The 20,121-nt window shown below is 42.2% G+C and overlaps 1 long non-coding RNA gene across 2 annotated transcripts in view; it reads right to left on the bottom strand.

Moving 5' to 3' along the window:
• Positions 1-5,612, bottom strand: part of LOC111093767 — a 37,703-nt gene extending 32,091 nt beyond the window's left edge. For both annotated transcript variants that reach the window (XR_005383349.1, XR_005383350.1), the window contains exon 1: positions 5,291-5,612. This is a non-coding gene — a long non-coding RNA (uncharacterized LOC111093767). The remainder of the gene's footprint in view (positions 1-5,290) is intronic.
• Between the last annotated feature and the right edge of the window lie 14,509 nt (positions 5,613-20,121).

The following is a 20,121-nucleotide window of genomic DNA, read 5'->3' as shown; positions in this document are numbered from 1 at the left end:
TGATGTCTATTATATTTGTGTATATATATATATTTCTGATTATATATTTCCATGTAATAATACGAGACAGACAGAACTATTACAGGTGTGCTCTTCTCTTACTGTGGGAATAAATAAAGACCACACAAATGAGAACAATTAGGCTTATTCAGACCAAGCTATAGCAAAGAATTCATCTACATCACATTTGGCAGAGCCTCAAAGGCAGGCAGGGGAATGGAAAGCTTTACGACTAACTAGATGCAGGACATCCTGTGTGATTGGTCTGGGGAGTGTATTTGGCTTTCTCTCTTGTTGGTCCTGAACTGGAAGCAGGGGTGGAGGGACAAAGAAGAGGGGTGTTGACAATCACGAATCAAGTCCAGATTGACTGAGGTTGAGCTTCCTGTACTGGTTGCTGCCGAGGTTGAAGATCAGAAATCTATTATCGTATGTGATCTGGCCCTTGTTCATTTGTATACAATCACCCTTTCCCTCTGACACACATTCTATGACCCAGTTTTAGGTCAGGGATTCACTTTTTTCTCCACTTTCTACCACCTCCTATTTCTACTCACTCCCTACTTTTTTTTTTTTTTTTTTGCCATCAGCCTTTTACATGCAATTCCTCCAACCTGGATAGTCCTGTATCGTTAACAGAAACTAAACATAATCCTCACCCCTATGGGCAGCTTAAGCCCCACTGCTGGTCATTAAGTTTCCTTGGATAATGTTTGCTTTTAGTAATTTAACTTTTGTCTAGTGCTCGCTTCGGCAGCACATATACTAAAAAAAAAACACAAAAAACTTTTGTCTACATTCCTGCTGCATTTAGAATTTGTTGCCACATCATTAAACACTTGATTATAAAATGTTTTTAATTGATTTTCATTAATTTGTGAATGTTAATCTTATCTCTCCAACCAGATTATAAATTGGAGGCTGGTATCATAGCTTATACATTCTCTTTCATTTTATGATTCTTTGCAGTGCTCCATGTGGTAAATGCTCAGAAGATAGTTGTTAATTGAATACTATCTATACACACAATTCAAGTGAAGGGATAAAAGAAACTGACACATGATTCTATCTATTACCATTCCAGGTGCTAATTTTAGCCTCTATCACCCCAATTTTCCTAGAACTGGGGGATTTTGTACACTGAAATGAGAGGACCCTTTTCTAGCTTCAAGTGAAAAGGAGGAAAGACTAGTGATTTTTTTCAACTTCTAAGCCCTGTGTAGCAGTGAACCTTTTGAACAATTCATGAGATACATATTGGGTTTTTCAACAAGAAGGATACATGGTGCTAGAGGGCAAGAAAAAAATAAAAGTAAAATGGCTCCCTGAACCCGTGATGGAAGACATGAGAACTCATGTGACAGGCGGTATGAGTATGGATATTTTTCTAATGAGAATTCTCTACCAATTTCTGAGAGCATTTCAGATAAATTAACAATAGCAGCTAGAATAGGATCAAAGAAGAGAAGTTGTGAATATTTCTTTTGTCCAAAACCAAAGCAAGGATATATATGTTCCATGTTTGGTGTGTGGACCATCTAGCTGTGTCCACGCATGAGAGACTATTCACTGAGGCAGCTCTTTCTAGCTGAGGGGAGCACCAGTGGTGTGCTGGAGTGGCTCATATCAGCTCATCAGAGCCAACTGTAAGATTTTCAGAAATCTCCCTAGCCAGTTGTTAAATCATTGACAGCCTGGACTCAGCCATGTTGGGAATACACTACAGAAATTAGTGAACTCTACAAATCAGGATTTTTCTTTTTCCAAAACACAAGTGGCAGAGAGCAGGGTCATCCATCTCCCTTTCTAGAGAGCACCATCAAGGAGGTGGAGGGAAAAGGGTGAAGTGACAAATTCTGCATTTTCTAACTTCCTTGAAGAGTCCCTTAGAGTCAAAAGTATGCAATGTTAGAGCTGGAATGAGATGTTAGAGGGAATGAAGTCTGGAAATGAGAGGTAAGTTGCCTAAGATCATGTAGCTGGCCGGATCAAATAATCTGAAAAAAGCCCCAGTTCTCTTACCCTCACCCATTACTTTCTGGAAATGAATATAGTGTGTGATTATTCAGGATGGTATATTTTCCTCCCTCCTTCCTCTCACATCAAGGAAAGCTCCTGCTGGTAAGACCAGATCACTCTCTTGTGTCAGAGCCCAGCTCATAAAATGCTATTAAGTGAATTACTGATGACCTAATTCCCAGCTGCAGGACACATTCCATTAGAGGCAGGCTGGCTGCCAAGTAGTGTCAGCAATGGCTGGATGGCAGGAGTGATTGAAACCATCCTGCCTTGGGTGGCTGGGCCTCGGAGAGTGCAGTTCGTGGTGGGGAGGAGGTGCTCCTATTCCCCAACATTAGTCCTAGGTCTCTTTCTGGGAACTGGATTCATCAGCTTCAAAGAGAACTTTCTAGAAATAACAAGGGTCACTATTATAGAACCAACTAGAGATAGTGCTTCCCCTTCATACATGTCTAGAACATCAGAAGATTGAACTGCTATCATCCATAGCACCAAGTTCTGCAATTTCTTTTTTCTGGCCATGTTATTACTTCCTTTTTGCTTTTCTTTATTGTCACGCTGTCCATCCTCCTACTTCTATATATTCCATTTCCTTAAGACACAATTAGTTCCTAGCTGGTGATACGGTAGAGAAGAGTAGGAATAATATGGTCTATTTATTTTTAATTTACCTCAGTACTCCACAAATACAAGTTGAGAAAGTATTTGAGGGAAAAATACATTACAAATCAAAATTAGTTAAGTCCCATGTGGGTCATTTTATAGCTGCAATTTACTTCTCATAGAATGGGTACAAACATTAAATAATTTAGATAAAGCACTTAGTAAGCTGTAAAGCAAAAATCTAAATGTAAAAATGTTTTTAGAAGTTCAAGAAAAAAATGGGAAAGTATTTTAATTTCGAAGGAATTTTAGATTCAGTTAGCCTTTACAAGTATCAGAAAGAATGTAGCAGAACTAATACTGGACCCAGAGTCAGGACGCTGGGAGCTAACATCAGCCTCATCAACTCAGATATTAGACAAGTCACTCATCTCCGCCTTACTCCTGTTTTCTCATCTGTGAAATAGAAAAACAGACTGGATAATCACCAGATCCTTTCCAGCTCTGAAATTTCTCTCTAAATCAAGATGAGAATAAACTGGAAGATCCTAACCTGTTCATTAAGTGCTTAAGACATCCTATTTTATTTCGTTTTTCCCCTTCATCTCTCATTTTTTTTTTCTACTTTTTAAATCTTCTTTATCTTTCCATTTCTCATGTCTCATTTTCTCCTTTGTGACTTTATTTTGTCTCCACTGACTCTGCTTCTGGCTACTAGTGGTGTCAACTGGGCACTTCCTAAACCACCAAGCTCATTTCTAGGAACTGTCATACCATATCGACTACCAGTACAGAAGTATGCAAGTACATTTGACTGTGTTTGGATAAATGAGGTTCCCATGCGTCTGTGGGTGTTTATTTGAGGTTAAGAAGCCAGGTTTTATTCAATTATCCAGAAGCAGGGCAGAATGGCCTTAGAGTAAACTAGAAGTCCAAAGATATTGTGGTAAACCATGTGCCTGAGAATGAAAAATTAATAAAAATGAAAATAAGTAGATTCTTGGCATTCTGTGCTTTTATATTTTTGTCATCTAAAAATTACTAATATTCTGCTATATTGCCAAAACTCCAGTGAGATGTTTTTATTTTCAATATGCTTCTTAACCAACTGAGAGTAAGACCTAGAAAATAGGCCCTTGGTAACCAATATCTCAAGGACACAGAAACTATGGCTAGTTTGAGCACATATATATATGGCTTTATTTCTCTCACTCTTTTAAGAAAGAATTGCCGCCTTTGAATCCCATTACCTCCTGTTACCTTCCATCTAAACGCTTAAAACCATAAATTAGTCTTTGGCTCCCTTGTCCTTTAATTTATTCCTGATTTTTTTCCTAATTTTGGAATTAAAACTAGAAGGCTCATGACTGCGGAGTATGTACTACAGTCAGACCACAAGTGATAGGTGTTTCAAAAATTCGTCTAGTGTTTGTGATGCTGTTGCTCATCTCCTTCTTGTTATATCCCCGGAGTGTGCAAAGGAGTCCCGACTGGCACCAACACCTCCTGCATTTCAGTCCCATTTCAACCACACAAGTTTTTCAGTGCCCTTCACACTCATATAATTCTTAAGCAGCCTGAACCTGTACACTTTTTCAAGCATTCTCTCTCGCAACTCTAGCCTCTGGGTCTCTTAAAATGAAGCCTTTAGGGCAGCCTGGGTGGCTCAGCCATTTAGTGCTGCCTTTGACCCGGGCCTGATCCTGGGGCCTGGGATCAAGTCCCACATTGGGCTCCCTGTAAGGAGCCTGCTTCTCCCTCTGCCTGTGTCTCTGCCTCTCTCTGTGTGTGTCTCTCATGAATAAATAAATAAAATCTTAAAAAAAAAAAAAAGAAGCCATTAAACCTTGAACCTCTAATGCCAAAACCGTGTGGTTTCGTGAGTGGTAAAACTTGAGTAGAGGCCAAGCAAAGCTAAGACCAATACAAATTCCCTTAGAAATTGCAGCAATAGAAATAACTCATCAGAGAGAGAAAAAAAAATTGGAAAACCAGTTCACTATGTCACTTGACAGACAATTTTACAGAATTGGCATTTTAAATAGGGCCCTTTGTAAAACTTCTTTTTCTAGACTATCCCTACAGAAGTTTTTTTTTTCCCCCTGTCCTCCCTGTTGTGTATCTACTATAAAGGGCTAGACCTCAGAGGCATCTAATACTAACTATCCTTTTCTTTCTTGTATTAGAATTAATGTCACCTTTCTTAGACTGACCATGGTATGATCATCTGCTGCCTGTCACAAGTGGTCATTTGTGAGTGTATCCGGCTCCCTCATCAGAGCACAGGCGCCTTGAAGGCAAAGAGAAGCCCGCTCATTTTGCACACGCTAGGCCCATAGCAGACCTCAGAGAGTGTTTATTAAACCCAACTGGTTGGGATCCCTGGGTGGCTCAGCCGTTTGGTGTTGGCCTTTGGCCCAGGGCACAATCCTGGAGACCCTGGATCGAGTCCCATGTAGGGAGCCTGCTTCTGTCTCTGCCTATCTCTCTCTTATCTCTCTCTCTCTCTCTCTCTATCATGAATAAATAAATAAAATCTTAAAAAAAAAATACGATTGGTTTCTCTTTGTAAGGCCGGCAGGCACCTGCTGGCTTATGAGGGCTTTTTTTTTTTTTTTTTTTTCAAAGACTTCGTTTATGGAGCAGAACCCCTGTGACCCGCAGTTACCTAGGGCAGGAGGCACTGTTCAAGTGATGACAGCCCGGAGCTGAGCTCCCCCGGCGACCCCGAACCACCTGCTTAGCATCTCAGAGAGGCGGCCGGTCCTCCCGCCCGGGCTCCCGCTCAGCCACCTGCAACCCCAGGTCCCACCTGGAGTGAAGCTGACGTCACCGGGGCGCTTGTGCAATCAGAGCATCTGCCCAAGCACCCCGTCCTCCCCTCCCCCCCACTTCTGCAAGGGGTTCGAGGCTCGGGCGCCCGGGGTGCCCTCGGGGTGACCTCGCAGGCGGAGGCGGGGCGCCTCCCGCAGCAGCAGGGAGCCCCGAGGCTCCGGGTTACCACCTGGGCGTCTCCCCTCGAGGAAACAGGGTGCCCAGTGGTCTGCGCTCCTTCCGTGCCTTGCAACCTGAGATCACAAAGGAGGCCTAGAACATCCTTCCTCCGCTGGAAGCAAGCACCCCTCTGCCTCCGGATTCCTGGAGCACCCAGGGGCTCGCCTCCACCACACCCTCCCTGCTGGGGTGCCCTGCCCTGCTCCTTTACATCCCTTCCCCTCACTCCCCCTCGCTTCCCCTCATTTAAATACAAATGCTCAGGGGCGCGCAGACGTCACCTAGCGTCTCCATGGAAACCGGGAGGGCTGCGTGGTCCCCTGCAGCCCCAGCACCCGCTGCGGGGAGAAGCCTGGCGGGCCTGGGGGTGCTGCGGGGAGACCTTCGAGACAGCACTGCGAAGCTCCTGAAGCATAACTGCATTCAGACAAGGCAGGGTATACAATGAGCTAGAAAAAGCAGGGCTAATTGATGAAATTCTCTCCCCATTTTGGTTTCAACCTAGGAACCCTCAGAGGGGACCAGGTCCAAGAAATCCGCAGGGTCTTCCTCCCCCCACCCCGTCCCCCACTGCTCAGTGTTCTCATGCAACCAAAAGCACTCAACCCAAAGTGAAGATTATTGGGGGGAGTCAGTTTTCTGAGTTTTCTTACCTTGAGTCAGCTGCCACACCTTACTCCAACAAAACTCTTCCCCCAAAACACTTAAAATGGATAAGATTTTACATTCCACTATGTATACAATGGAATATTCCTCAGCCATTAGAAACGACAAATACCCACCATTTGCTTCGACGTGGATGGAACTGGAGGGTATTATGCTGAGTGAAGTAAGTCCATCAGAGAAGGACAAACATTATATGGTCTCATTCATTTGGGGAATATAAAAAATAGTGAAAGGGAATAAAGGGGAAAGGAGAAAAAATGAGTGGGAAATATCAGAAAGGGAGACAGAACATGAGAGACCCCTTACTCTGGGAAACGAACTAGGGGTGGTAGAAGGGGAGGTGGGGGGGTGGGGGGGGTGACTGGGTGACGGGCACTAAGGGGGACACTTGATGGGATGAGCACTGGGTGTTATTCTATATGTTGGCAAATTGAACACCAATAAAAAATAAATTTATAAAAAATTAAAAAAAAATGGATAGGAGAGCCAACACCACAGTGCTCCTCCAGCATGTCCAGCTATTTTTAATGTGATGCTTCATTTTATCCTCAGGAAGGTGGCTTTATGACTCCTATTTTACAGACGAGAAAATTGGCTCAGACATGTTAGTCTTCCAAGTTGATATTTAGTAAGGGTGAGAATTTGAACACAGATCTGTAATCACCATAGTTTAGATTCTTTTCCAGGAAGTCTAAACTTCCTGATCTTCTATTTTGTTTCCTAAGTAATTTACCACAAGGGAATCTCTCACACTTCTTCACTGAAAGGAGATGACCTTCATGACAGGGGTTCAAAAAGAGAGTGGAGGGGGAAGATCTGGAAGTAACAGAGCTGGGGACAGCTGCCCTGTGTTAATCTGTGACAGTCCAAGAATGGATCTGATCATGGGTCTTCTTCTGCTAATTCTTCTTTTTTTTTTTTTTTTAAGATTTTATTTATTTATTTGAGAGAGAGAAGGACAACACAACAGCGGGGGGAAGGGCAGAGGGAGAAGCAGATCCCTCCCTGAGCAGGGAGCCCAATGTGGGGCTAGATCCCAGGACCCCAGGATCATGATCTGAGCCAAAGGGAGAAGCTTAAGCTTAATCCACTGAGCCACCCAGGCCCCCCCGATGATGTGTATTCTTAGAGAAGTGGTTGGGATGATGCACAAGAGATGATGATGTACAGTTATTTCATCCACAGCTTCACATCCGATATAAAGTCTTAGAGAAAACTGGACCTCCAGAGTAGTTATATCTTGCTGGATTTCTATTTCGTCTCCTTTTGTTTGATGTAATACATCTCAATTCTCCTTTGGTTCTTTTCCTCATCATATTAAGGATCCCTGTATTACAGTTGACTCTTGAACATGGAGTTGAATGGTGTGGGTCCCCTTATACATTTTTTTTTTTACAGTACAGCACTGTAAATGTATTTTCTCTTCCTTATGATTTTCTTAATATTTTTTCCCTCTAGTTTACCTTATTGTAAGAACACAGTATATAATAATACACTATATACATCAATTGACCATTTATGCTATTGGTAAGTCTGGTCAATAGTAGGCTATTAGTAGGCTATTACTAGGATATTAGTAGTTAAGTTTTTTGGGGGAGGCAAAAGTTATATGCGGATTGACTGTGCAGGGGGCCATGCTCTAACCCCCAAGTCATTCAAGGGTCAACTGTAGTTATCTATGTACTATAACAAATCACCAAAAATTTGTTGGCTTAAAACAACATTAATTTATTACCTTATAGTTCTGAACCTCAGAAGTCTCATGGGTCTAAAACCAAGCTGTTGGTAGAGCTTTGTTCCTTCTGGAGGCTCTACAGGGAGAATCAGTTCCTGTTTTGTCCAGCTTTAGAAGCTGTCCTCATTCCTAGGCTCAAAGCAGCATTTCCTTATCAAAACCAGCAACAAGGGCAGCCCCGGTGGCTCAGAGGTTTAGTGCTGCCTGCAGCCTGGGGTGTGATCCTGGAGACCGGGGATCGAGTCCCACATCGGGCTCCCTGCATGAGGCCTGCTTCTCCCTCTGCCTGTGTCTCTGCCTCTCTCTCGCTCTCTCTGAATGAATAAATAAATAAATATTAAAAAAAAAAAAACAGCAACAACATCATTCCCACCTCCATGGTGGTTGTAACTCCTCTGGCCCTTACCCCTCTGCCTCCTTCTTTTAACCCTTGTGATTGCACTGGGACCACTAGGATAATCCAGGGTAATCTCTCTATCTCAAAATCCTTAATTTAATTATATCTGCAAAGTCCCTTTTGCCATGTAAGGTAATATAGTCACAGGTCTGGGGGATGGGGATGAGAATGTCTTTTGTGTGGGAGCGTTATTATGCTTACCACAAATAGCATGCCTTTTCTATCTTAAAAATGATACTTTTTCAACCTTTTGTCCTTTAAATCATCACACAATTTGTCTCCCATAACAGCCATTTTTTTTGTTTTGTTTACAAAAATTAGTACATATTCACTATCTTTATTTATTCCCGTACTATTTACTTATCTCTCCACTACAAATGGCTTCTGTTCTCTTCATGATATAAAAACTCCCCGATCTAAGTTCAAAATTACTTGCAAATCGCCACTTTCATTCAATATTTACCAGTCTTAGTTCTACTTGTCAGCAGCCTTTGACTTTGTTGAACATTTTCTTCTTTGTGAAATTCTGTTTACCCTGGGGTTCCAAGACAGTACACCTCTTTTTTCCTCCTTTCTCTTCCTGACTCTCTCTCTGACGTCCTCTACTCAGTCCTTTTTGTGGATTTCTCATCATCTGGTTGTCCTTAAACACTAGAATGTTTTCCAGAGTCTTGCTATCCGAAATGTTGTCTGTGTACCTGCAGAATCCATATCACCTAGCAGCTTGTTCAAAATGAGCATTAGGCCCATCCCAGATCTACTGAATCAAAACTTAAGATCGCCAGGTGACTATGCACACTAACACTAGACACACCCGTCTAGAATTTTGTATTTAATCCCTTAATATACTCCCTGGAAAAGCTGATGAATTGCTCAATTTCTAGCCACAAGTTCCAAATTTACATGATCAGCATCAGTCACTCTTGGTATATGGAGCTCGCCAGCAGGCATCTTCCTCTAGATGTTCCACAGGCACTTCAAACTCACCCCATTCAAAAGGAATCCGTCCTCTCCAACTCCCCGTGTTCCTGTTTTGGTAAACAAGTGCTTCACCCAAGTACCCAAGCCAGAACATAAGCCCCTTCCATTCCTCATCTCCACATTCACACTGTCATCTTGTCATGTCACTTCTCAGGAATGTCTTCTCACATCTCCAAGTCCTACCACTCAACATATCACAATTGTATCATCTGTGACTTCTCAGCTAGTGTCCCTGTCAGCAGTCATAGCAGAGTACCAGAGCCTCCCCATGACTGCCCACTCTCAGTGTTTGAAGGCTTTCTGAAACACACACACACACACACACACACACACACACACACACACACAACTTGATTAAAGCAGTGTCTTGTTTTAACTCTCCTCCCCTCATCATATGCAGAATAATATCTTAATTCTGTAGCATGATGACAAAGGTCCTCTTGATTTGACCATTTTCTTTCTCATCAGTGTCCCCTCCTCACACACGTATTCTTCACTTTACACATTATTTGCACCACATGTCTTCATACTTCTTTAGCTTGTGTAATCCCTGCTGCTTACACACTCTCCTCAACATTTTACAATTGAGAAATTCTTACTAAATCCTTTGAAACTGAGCTGAGCCACCTTAACTTTTTCCCTGACTGTAATCTCTTCTCACTCCCAGCAGAAATGGGGTATTTGCTCCTTTTTACAAACCTATACTTCTTTATACGTATATATGCACTTCTTATCTGGTGATTACTATACTTATCACAATGTTTTGAAACTGTAACCACTTGTTTATATGGAAAACTTCCTGAGATGGTGGTTTTTTTTCTCATTTTTTATCTCTATATCTTCACCAGGTTGCATACTCCTTAGCACATCTTAGACATTCAATAAAGGTACTCCTTAGCACATCTTAGACATTCAATAAAGGTTTAATAAATTAATGAATCAAATAGACAGTGTATTAATTGATCAATTGATCAAACAGCCCCCAGGTCTGAGATTACAGTGGCATGAAGCTAGGGATGCCTGGACACACTCAGCCCACTCAATGCTGCACCAGTAACTTTAATTGGAAAGAATCCTCAAGGCTGTGCTTTTAAGAGTGCCTGGATACTCAAATAAATATCATGGTATAATAATACTTTCTCTGGTTTTTAGATTATCTCCTAAATTAGCTGGCAGGCTAAAAGACTTAAATATAAATCTGACTGCTGCAACACGATTAGAATTCAACTGCTTGGCTTTACATGTAAAAATGTTTGTTTGAACTAAAAGAGTGAGGTTGATTTGCAGTTACATATTTTTAAGAAATTGGTGGGTTCTTCTATTTGAGCATCCTAACCACTGGATGTCTGGTCACACTCAGTAGGAAGGTGCTGCTTGCTGCATGAATAAAGAGAGCCCATCACTGTGGCTCTATGTCTGGAGCAGGGGTACATGCTTAGTCCACAGAGCCACCATGGTATCTGCTGGGACTTACTACGAAAGGTATTCTTCTTCCCATGGTTGGACAAGGAAGGTCATGATTTCTGTGGGGAGCTTCAGGCTGCCATGGCAACTCCCAGTTTTTTCTCCATTTTCTATTTGTGCTATTTCACTAGAAGTAGAAAGCTGTAATCTTTTCTCCCCCCCGCCCTCCTTTTCTTCTCCACTGGGTCTAGGATGGACAAAGGTTAGCATTAAATCTTGCTTATGATTTTCTACACCTTGTGAGACTTTGTGCAGCCCTACTGATAGAGACAAAAAAAAAAAAAACAGAAAACAAAAAACCCCACAAAAAACCAGGATTCTACTTCTTTTTCTGAACTACATTGTTAACTCTTAATCAAAACAACATACTGTCGTAGCCAGTGCTCCTCTATTCCCCCGTAGAGTCGGAATGCAGAGCGGGAGGAAAGGGAGTCAAGGTAAGGTAGGAAGAATCTAACTGGGCAAAAACCAGCTACAAAGTTGAGCTGGAGGCATGCATAATCCACTTCAGTTAGGAATTGCTAGAGTTGTAGAAGGTCCTAGAGCAGGGGTTCTTAAACATGTCTGCACATTAAAACACATGTTGGGGGCTTTTAGAGACATAGATACCCTGCCACAGAGTGTACTGGAACCAAACAGGGGTGACTCTGTGTGCTCAGCCTCAGGAAAGCCAGGGGCTGAAATAAAATTCTATGAGGGATAAAAACCAAATCAAGGACTTTTTATAGTAGCAAAAGGCTGGTAGAAAAAGCTAATGTAGGATATCAGGACAGAGAAAAAAAGGAGTGAATGGTTACAGTAAAATCAAGGTCTAAGAAGTAGATGAGGCTCCCAAATTAGGCTAGGATAAAAATGTTGGTATTATACATACCCCCTTCTCAGTCCTTCGGCTTTTTTGCCCCCCTCTCTTTTGTAACCAATTAGTTGCCTTTCTCTGCTTCTGCGGAGTTTTTAATTGTATTCTACTACTTACTAGTTTTTGAACTATAATTTGTCTGTTTACATGTTTAAGTCCCCAAAGCTTAGCACTTCCTTACAAAGAATAGGTGTTCAAAATATTTTTTTTTGAATGAGGTATTCAAGAACCAATGTTTATGGAGCTGTATTTGATAGTGTAGTCAGGGCTAGGTAGTCAAAAGCATTCACTGAGAAGGACACATTCCTAACCCTGTCCTTGATAAATAGAGATGAGATGCCTCCATACATTCTTAATAAAACCAAGGCATCCACTTCTGGGAGACAGCAACTAAATTTGGGTTGATGTTTTGGAGGCCTGAAGTCAATGTTGGCTTTCTTCCATTCTGTTGAGAGGCTCAGTAGTAACTAGAGTATTATAAAGTTGATAATTCTGTAGCAAAAATGTATTCCTCGGTTTTCAATGGATTCACTCAACAGATCTTTAACAAAAGTGAGGAACTACATTAAATATTTGGAGATACAATTATAATTGTGTTTGTGCGTGCTGTGTGTGTATTGTGTGTGTGTGTGTGTGTGTTAAGATTTTATTTATTTGCAGGAGAGCATGAGGGCAACAGCACAAGAGCAGGGGTGGGGGTGTGCAGAGGGAGAGGGAAGCAGGCTCCCCGCTGAGCAGGACCTGAGCAGAGCAGAAAGCAGGAGCTTAACCAACTGAGTAACCCAGGCGCCCCATGGGTGTATTGTTTTAACACCATCTTTAAATGAAATGGTATCTTATATAATACATACAAGCATGGATACCTACAGATATTAATTTATGATAAATTATATATCATAATTTAAATTTTAATTATATAGAAAGTGGTATATATCAAGAACTGTGAAGGGTCCAAGATTTTGCTCAACTTGTAAAAAATCACCTGCCATAGTTTTATGGATGTTGGCAATAGACATGAGACTTCTCACAGCACATCGGGCAGCATGAGATTCATGTTTTTGCCAGTTTTATGTCCTCTAAGACCCCCCCCCTCTAAGTGTGACAGGTAGACATAGAAGAATGCTGCTGAAGTGACAGTTGGTGCTTTTTGTTTGTTTTGTTTTGTTTTGTCACAGCTGAGGAACCCTGAGCTTGGGCAACCCCAATCTTTCCTAGTGGGCTGTAAGCAAACCCATGCAACATTGACCCTGAAGGAAGACATTATCCTTACAAACCTGCCCTCTTCTCTGGAGCAAGACACTATCTCAATTTTCCAAGGCTGTTTGCTATCTACATCCTTGAGAAGATAGTCTAGAACAAAAAGTTGTCAGTGCTTCTGCTCACAGAATGTGCAGAAACACAAAGGATTCACAGAGGGCTGTGTCCTATAGTATAACGCTATAGGTGAATGTGAAGATGGATATATAAGGAGGAGGGAGATAAAAAGGAAGAGTAAATTGACTGAAGCAGATACCCCAAAGTAAAGCTAGCACAGCTAGGATAAGAAATCCTAGGTCTAACTAAGAGCAGGGGCTAGAGAAAAGCATGTAGAAATATTGCCATATACTTGAATCATGGAGAAAGAATAACTCAAAAGATTTGAGTGAGAAATCGAGAATCTCAGAAGTTTCTTAGGGAATAGAGAGGTCATCGGAAAGAGCATCTGCAGGTTGCAGTGCCAGCTTGAAAGGACCATGTTTCTTCCAAAATCGTGTTGCTAAGAAACAGTACCTAGCAAATCTGGGAATAAAATAGGATAAAGATAAAAAAGAAAAGCCAAGTTATATCTCTGTAGCTATTACGAAGATACACACCACAGCTACCCCACTCGACTTGTAATGTATGGATTTAGCGTAGATGCGAGTGGTAGATGTTCACCAGCGTCCATATTTTTGGAGAAGTCTCAAGTTGTTTCTTCTTAATCCTACCCAGTTTGAGGATCTGGAGTCTTTCCCCTCTACCTCATCATAGCTCCTCCATTTTAGGGGCTAATAAGTATTCTAGGTTCTTGAAAAGGGAAGGGGTCCCCTTAGGGGAAGGGGTCCTAATGGCACATTAGGGTCATTACTTAGAGCTGTAACAAACAACCCCAGAACCTTACAGGGTTTTATCCCCCAAAGTTTCATCTCTCATTCACAAAATCCATACCTAATAATGCTTCTGAGTAGGTGGTGTACAAATCAGCTTTCCTGCATCCACAAGCAACCCCCCCAAATCCTGGTGACTTAAAACAGACAACATTATATGTTGGTGGCTGCAGGTTGGCTGCAGATTCTGTGTCTCTGTTTAAATCCATTTGGCTCTGCTCCGTATGTCTTTTTATTCCCCAACCCAAGCTAAAGAAGAAATCCCTGTGTGGTATGTACCATTTTCATGGCAGGAGGCAGAAGCAGGAAAAAAAAAAGTTGGCAGGATCTGACAGTGCTTCCTAAAGCTTCTGGAAGGTGGTAGCACATATCATGTATGCTCACATTCCTTTAGCTCAAGTAATCACACAGCTGAGCTAACAGCAATAGTGGGATTCTTACAGGGAAGTGAATATATCTGTGAACAATAATATAACTAATGATGAGTAGTTTTCTTGGGAAATTTGTCTTCAAACTGTCCCTCAGGGATCTTCCCTCCATATTGTGTTAGCGCCATCATTGGGGGTGTCTGTGAGAGGGAAAGAAAAGTAGCTGGCACGAAACCTGCTAGAAAGCAACATTCAAGTGGTGTGTGTATGGAGGAAGGGAGGTTTCTAAACCAAAAACAAGTTCAAGATATCCAGGGACTCCTGGGTGACTCAGCGGTTGAGCGTCTGCCTTTGGCTCAGGGCCTGATCCCAGCCAGAGGCCCGGGATCGAGTCCCACGTCGGGCTCCCTGCATGGAGCCTGCTTCTCCCTCTGCCTGTGTCTCTGCCTCTCTCTCTCTCTCTGTCACTCATGAATAAATACATAAAATCTTAAAAAAAAAAAAAAAAGATATCCAGAGGAGGGAAGAGGTACAGGTGAAAGGCATAGCTTAGCAACTGCTGACTGTGACATGGTGCCCTGTGGGTTGGGTCATTCAGGACACTCTGAGAAACCTTCCTGAATATGAGATGGGCAAGAGTCTCAAACAATTTGTTTTTCCATCCCTAGCAGTTGACTCTCCGCCCCAGGCAAGTGACCAGAATCCCTTTCCCTCTGTCCCAGCGGCCACCTTGGCCATCTAGGGGGATGCTAGGCTGGCTGTGTTTCCTAAGCCCAGCATTCTGATTCCCTCCACTACTTGGGCAGGTACACAGATCTCCTTCGCTCTGTAATCATGAGGAGTTCTTACATGAACATTTATGTGTGCATTTACTACATGGCCTGCATGCCACAGGGAAAGTAGAAAAGTAAGGAAATGCAGTAAGGGAATTAGCCACAGGATCATCTTTGTTGAAGAAAGAAGAAAGAACTTCCTTTTTATCTTTGGGTAGAGACAACAGAAAATTCAGACTGACAGTAAGCAATGAGCAGAATGCTCATGGGGGATCCCTTAGACTGTAGAGATTCCCCCCGCCCTTGCCTGGAGTACTCCTTCCTAATTCATCACTCAGGTGAGTAAGAGGGCTGTGTATCTAGAGAAAGATTTAAGTAAACAACAGGACACTGAGGAAATTCTTTGCTCACCAGCATCCCTGTTGTATGTGTCCCCTAGTCCCCATCCAACTTCTGAACTCCCATGACTACAGTTCAGATATACAGAGATTCATTATTTGTCTATTTATTTGTTTAATAACCTCGCTTCAACATCCAGCTTTCAATTGAAAGCCAAAAGCTGTTTAAATTGCCCCATTATTCTAGTTAAATCCCAGAGCTTTGGGAAACTCTGAGGAAGGCTGCCTGCATTTGGGTCTAGCACTTTAGTTGAAATTACATGTATGCATCAAAGGCAGACAGAATGCCACAATGCCTAAAAGCATTGCTCATCATGTCTCTTTACTTCTTTATACCTTCTCTCCAAAAAATTGCTCTGTTGATTCCTTGGCTATTTAAATATCATTACTATTCTAGCCACAAGTGAGTTTTTGACATTCTGAATGTACGGTTTGCTTGCATACCCGAATGGGAGGGAGATGTGAAGAAGATGCTCCTGAGAGTGACAGTACATGGGAGGACAGGCTTTGTGAGATTATATGAGTCATTTTTGTGAAAGGTTTGGAAGCAGCAGCTGTAGCTCTTCTGCAAGGGATAAACTTCCATACCTCAAGGGATTCATAGGATGACATATAAAATCCAACTGGCTCATGAGGGGTGAGTGTTGGGTTTGGTAGACTGCTTTATAAGTAGATCATATGAGGACCCAGACCCTACCTGTTTGGGGGCAACTCCCTCAAAGGTGGCTCAGATTCCTCTCCACCCAGGCTGTGAGTGAGGAAAGACCCAGTTGTGGATTACGACATGGGCCTGGAAAATGCTGTCAGCCATTTCTGCCCATTTTCCTTTGGCCAGAACTCAGCACACAACCCCTATCCACCTGGGGAAAAGTTGGGTGATGTAATCCAGCTGAATGCTTAAAAAGGACAGGAATTCAGTGAACAGACATTCAGTGTTTGTAACCAGCTAGTCCTAAAATTAGGAATGCAATCAAAACGTCCTCACTTTGGATCCTCAGTATTCACAAATTATTATCAGATGCTTTCTTTCCCTCTGTCTTTCTGGGTGATGTTACTGCTCAAGAATCTTTTGCAGGATTTAGGAAGAATTCCTAAGGGACAGGCCTCCTTCCCACCCATTCACCTCCCTCAGCCCCAAATGGCAAAGATATTGCTGGTGGCAGTGAAGTGCTGCTAAGGGTGGGGGGCAGGTAGTAGCTGTTATAGAACACTGCTTGGTACACTGAATTTTTAGCATTACCATCGTCCACTTTTCCAGCTTCTTCTACTTCCACAGTATTCTAGAGTTAATTTCTTCCTGTTTTCTTAATCTATGGCCTGAGCTTATTTTAAACACTAGTGCCCACCCTCAAGGTTTCCTGCCAGTCATCCTATGGGCAAGACTGCATGCCAATTGAGGATATGAAACAGACTTAAAAATAGTACTTCTGTCCCCACCCGTAAGTTTCAAAAGAATAGGTATAGGGATATTCTTGCGTGAGACAAAATTGGTGCCTCCCCTCTGCCCTCAGCTTCCCCTTCATTTCTAATTGCTTCCTTCCTCCCACTGTTTTCCAGACTATCTGAATTGTATCAGTCTCAGGCATATGGGAAAGTGGGTACCACCGGATGGCTATTGTCAGTTAGGAAATAGCTACCATCCAAACACTGTTTGCTAATGATCATATTTAATATGATAAAATGGATGTGAATATTAAGTTTGAACCATCTCAGCACCATCTCAGATTTAGAAAAAAACAGACATGCGACTTGACAGCTTTGCATAAACCTCTTTCTTTCTATTTTCTGTAATTCTGACATATTCACATTTCACTAAATAAGAGTGAACATCACCATCCGCCCACTCACCAGGCGTTCACTTTATATATAGCTATAGATATTCAATGCAAAACAAAGTGAAAAGGGATTCATGTAACATAGATTTGTGGTGGGGTTTCGAACAGAGCAGGGGCTAACATTTTTATATTTAATTTTCAGTCCTGGCCTTGGTTTTACAATATGTTCTTGGTTAAGGCACGAAGCATCCTTGTCCTTCAGCTTTCTTGTTTATTTTATTCATTCACTCATGCATTCAATATTTTTTATCTATTCTCCGAATACCTGGAACTATGCTAGGTTCTGGGGATACAGAGCGGAATGATGTATTTGTTGCATAAGGGGCTCAAAGTCTCATGGTTGCTATTATAGAAGTATATGATAATAAATGTTATATTTAGGGAGGAGAGAGTGGGAAAAGGCTCCATAGCCCTGGATGGTCCTTGAAAGATGAGGTATTATCCAAAAAGAAGACTCTGCCTTATGTGCCTTTGTACTGAGCATTCACCATGGGCCTGCACTGTCTGAGGAACCACGAATGTGATGGGAGCTAAGGCTACAGAAATTTAAATTTAGAGTTTAGAGTTTCAATTTAGAAGACCTTCTATCCAATGCATGGATTTGGGCCTTCTTGTCTGAAGACCTTGTGAGCAGAGTCACAAGATCAGTGTCTCAGAACTACTGTCCTATTCACCACCATGGTGAGGAACACAAAAGGATTACATGGATTCAGAGGTTATGACACTATTTGGCAACACTTTTATTTATTCACTCTCAGGTCCTTAACTTCATACATGACATATGTCTGGGCCTTTTTCAAACGGTCAGGGTTATTCAGATCTATTTGTGTTCTCACCCTGAACACATTCCACATTTCAATCATGGTGAGAGAAAACATTGCTCTTGGCTTATAATTGCACTCTCCATTTCTTTCCGCTCCCTGAGTCTTGGGAAGTCCCTGAAATCAAAGCTCAAGGAGCTTAATTTGAGGGTTTTGAGAGGTTTGACTCCTAAAAGGAGGTGAGTTATCACAGCATATGCCTTGGACTTTCTGTAGGCATCAAAGCTCAGAATGTGAACAGAAAGACATGGAAGGTCCTTAAGTTTTTGTTCTTCAAAGAGTGTGGGCCTCGCATTTCAAACCAGTTTCATTTGGTTCCAGTTCACAGCAAGACTCCCTGCTTACTTTCCAGTTCTGGCCACAACCCACCGACTCCAACCACTGACCACCCACAACTCTCATTCCAAAAAATTCTGGCCTAACAGTCGCCTAATTCTGCCCTCAGTAAGGTTATTCTTCAGAATACATGTTTTCCATGGAACAATTTAAATATAATGGTTTCTTGTGACCTATGAGAAAGCCCACTCCCTTCTCCCAGCCCTGCCACCTATATTCAGAAACCCCAGTACTCCTGGGAAAAATGTAAGCTTAAAAGATGGCGCCGCATGGACCTCTTCCAAAGTTGTTCAGGGAAGGCTCATGCTCTGCCCCTAAGCTCATGCTTCCTCCAAAGACATTGGGTCTAGAGTGCCTCCCTTATTACAAATCCACTGTGGATGTTCTGAACCATGCCAGTGAGAACAGGCTGAGCAAGTCCTCTCTGGGTGGGATATTGGGATCTGCTTGTCTTAGCAGCTGATAGCCAAGGACATCAACAGCTGACTCCCAGGACGTCCACAGAGCTCTGTTTGAGAGGTTCAGCAATTGCTACAGTTTTCCTCCATATCAGCTCTTGTGGATGGAAGGGTGGGGCAACATTTTTTTGCAGGAAGTAACCACAATTTTTTATCCCCCCCAACCCTGACCACTATTTATCAGAGTTGGGGAGAGTGTTCCATTTTTAGCTGATTGAGTTAAAATGGAATGTTCACTGAGAAACACCAGTCCACACTGATGTCAAGTGTATCTAATTAACACCTCCTATGTTGAAAGCTCTTTAGCTAGTGTTCTCTGAACCAGGCCTTCAGCGTCAGGGTGGAAGCAGAACCCTTCTCACTAACCTCAGAGACCTTCAGGAGGATGACTGGTCCAGCTCTTCGGTTCTCTTCTCGCCCAAAGACTTGTTCAACAATACTTAGGCAATCAGAACAAAGATTAAAGTGTTAATCAGTTCGAGGATGCCAGTGAGCTCAATACAAGGTCAGGATGGGAGCCTCTGAGACATCCTATTTGCCACTAGCATTCCCCAGGCACATTAATCAGGTGCTTCTGAGGCATCATAGTGGTAGTCTGTGTTTAAGTTCACATGCTTCTTTGCTAGCACTAAACAAGCACTCCTCATCCCTAAACTTTGTTTCCACAATTATTTCCTTCAGAAACAAGAGACAACCTTTCTTAAGGATGGTGGGTTAGTGTCACTTCTAATTGTAAATAAAACCCTTCTCCCCAACTATATTTATGTCATGCAGGATCCAGAACTCTCCCTTTAGAAATGAGGTCATTCCTTTTTCTTTCTTTCTTTCTTTCTTTCTTTCTTTCTTTCTTTCTTTCTTTCTTTCTTTCTTTCTTTCTTTCTTTCATTTTCTTTCTTTCTTTCTTTCTTTCTTTTTTTTTTAAGAAAGCTGGATTAAGAAGGATGGATTTGTGGATGATGTTTCATGGCTCTTTTTGGGGAAAACAATGAGGGTCAACAGACTGGAGCATCTTAAAAAAATAACTCAGAATCACTACCCTGCTGGTGTATTAGCCATGAAAAAATTTACACCTTCAGTGGTTCCAGTTGAGCTTCTCTGATGCCTTTGAGTTTTAATCATGGATTACAGGTCACACTGCCATGCCAAGCACTTAGGAAGGGCTTCTTTCTGACCTCCTAAACCACTCTGTTGGTGATAGAGGGTCATCTAGAATTAAGTAAAAGTGAGATGGGGAAAAATGCTTGGGTCTAGTTTGTGTGTGCCATTATGTCTGTGATGTAACCTAAGCTGC

This window comes from Canis lupus, chromosome 33, assembly GCF_011100685.1.
Source record: "Canis lupus familiaris isolate Mischka breed German Shepherd chromosome 33, alternate assembly UU_Cfam_GSD_1.0, whole genome shotgun sequence".
NCBI classification, from domain to species: domain Eukaryota; kingdom Metazoa; phylum Chordata; class Mammalia; order Carnivora; family Canidae; genus Canis; species Canis lupus.
This window is presented reverse-complemented; position numbering and strand designations above follow the sequence as displayed.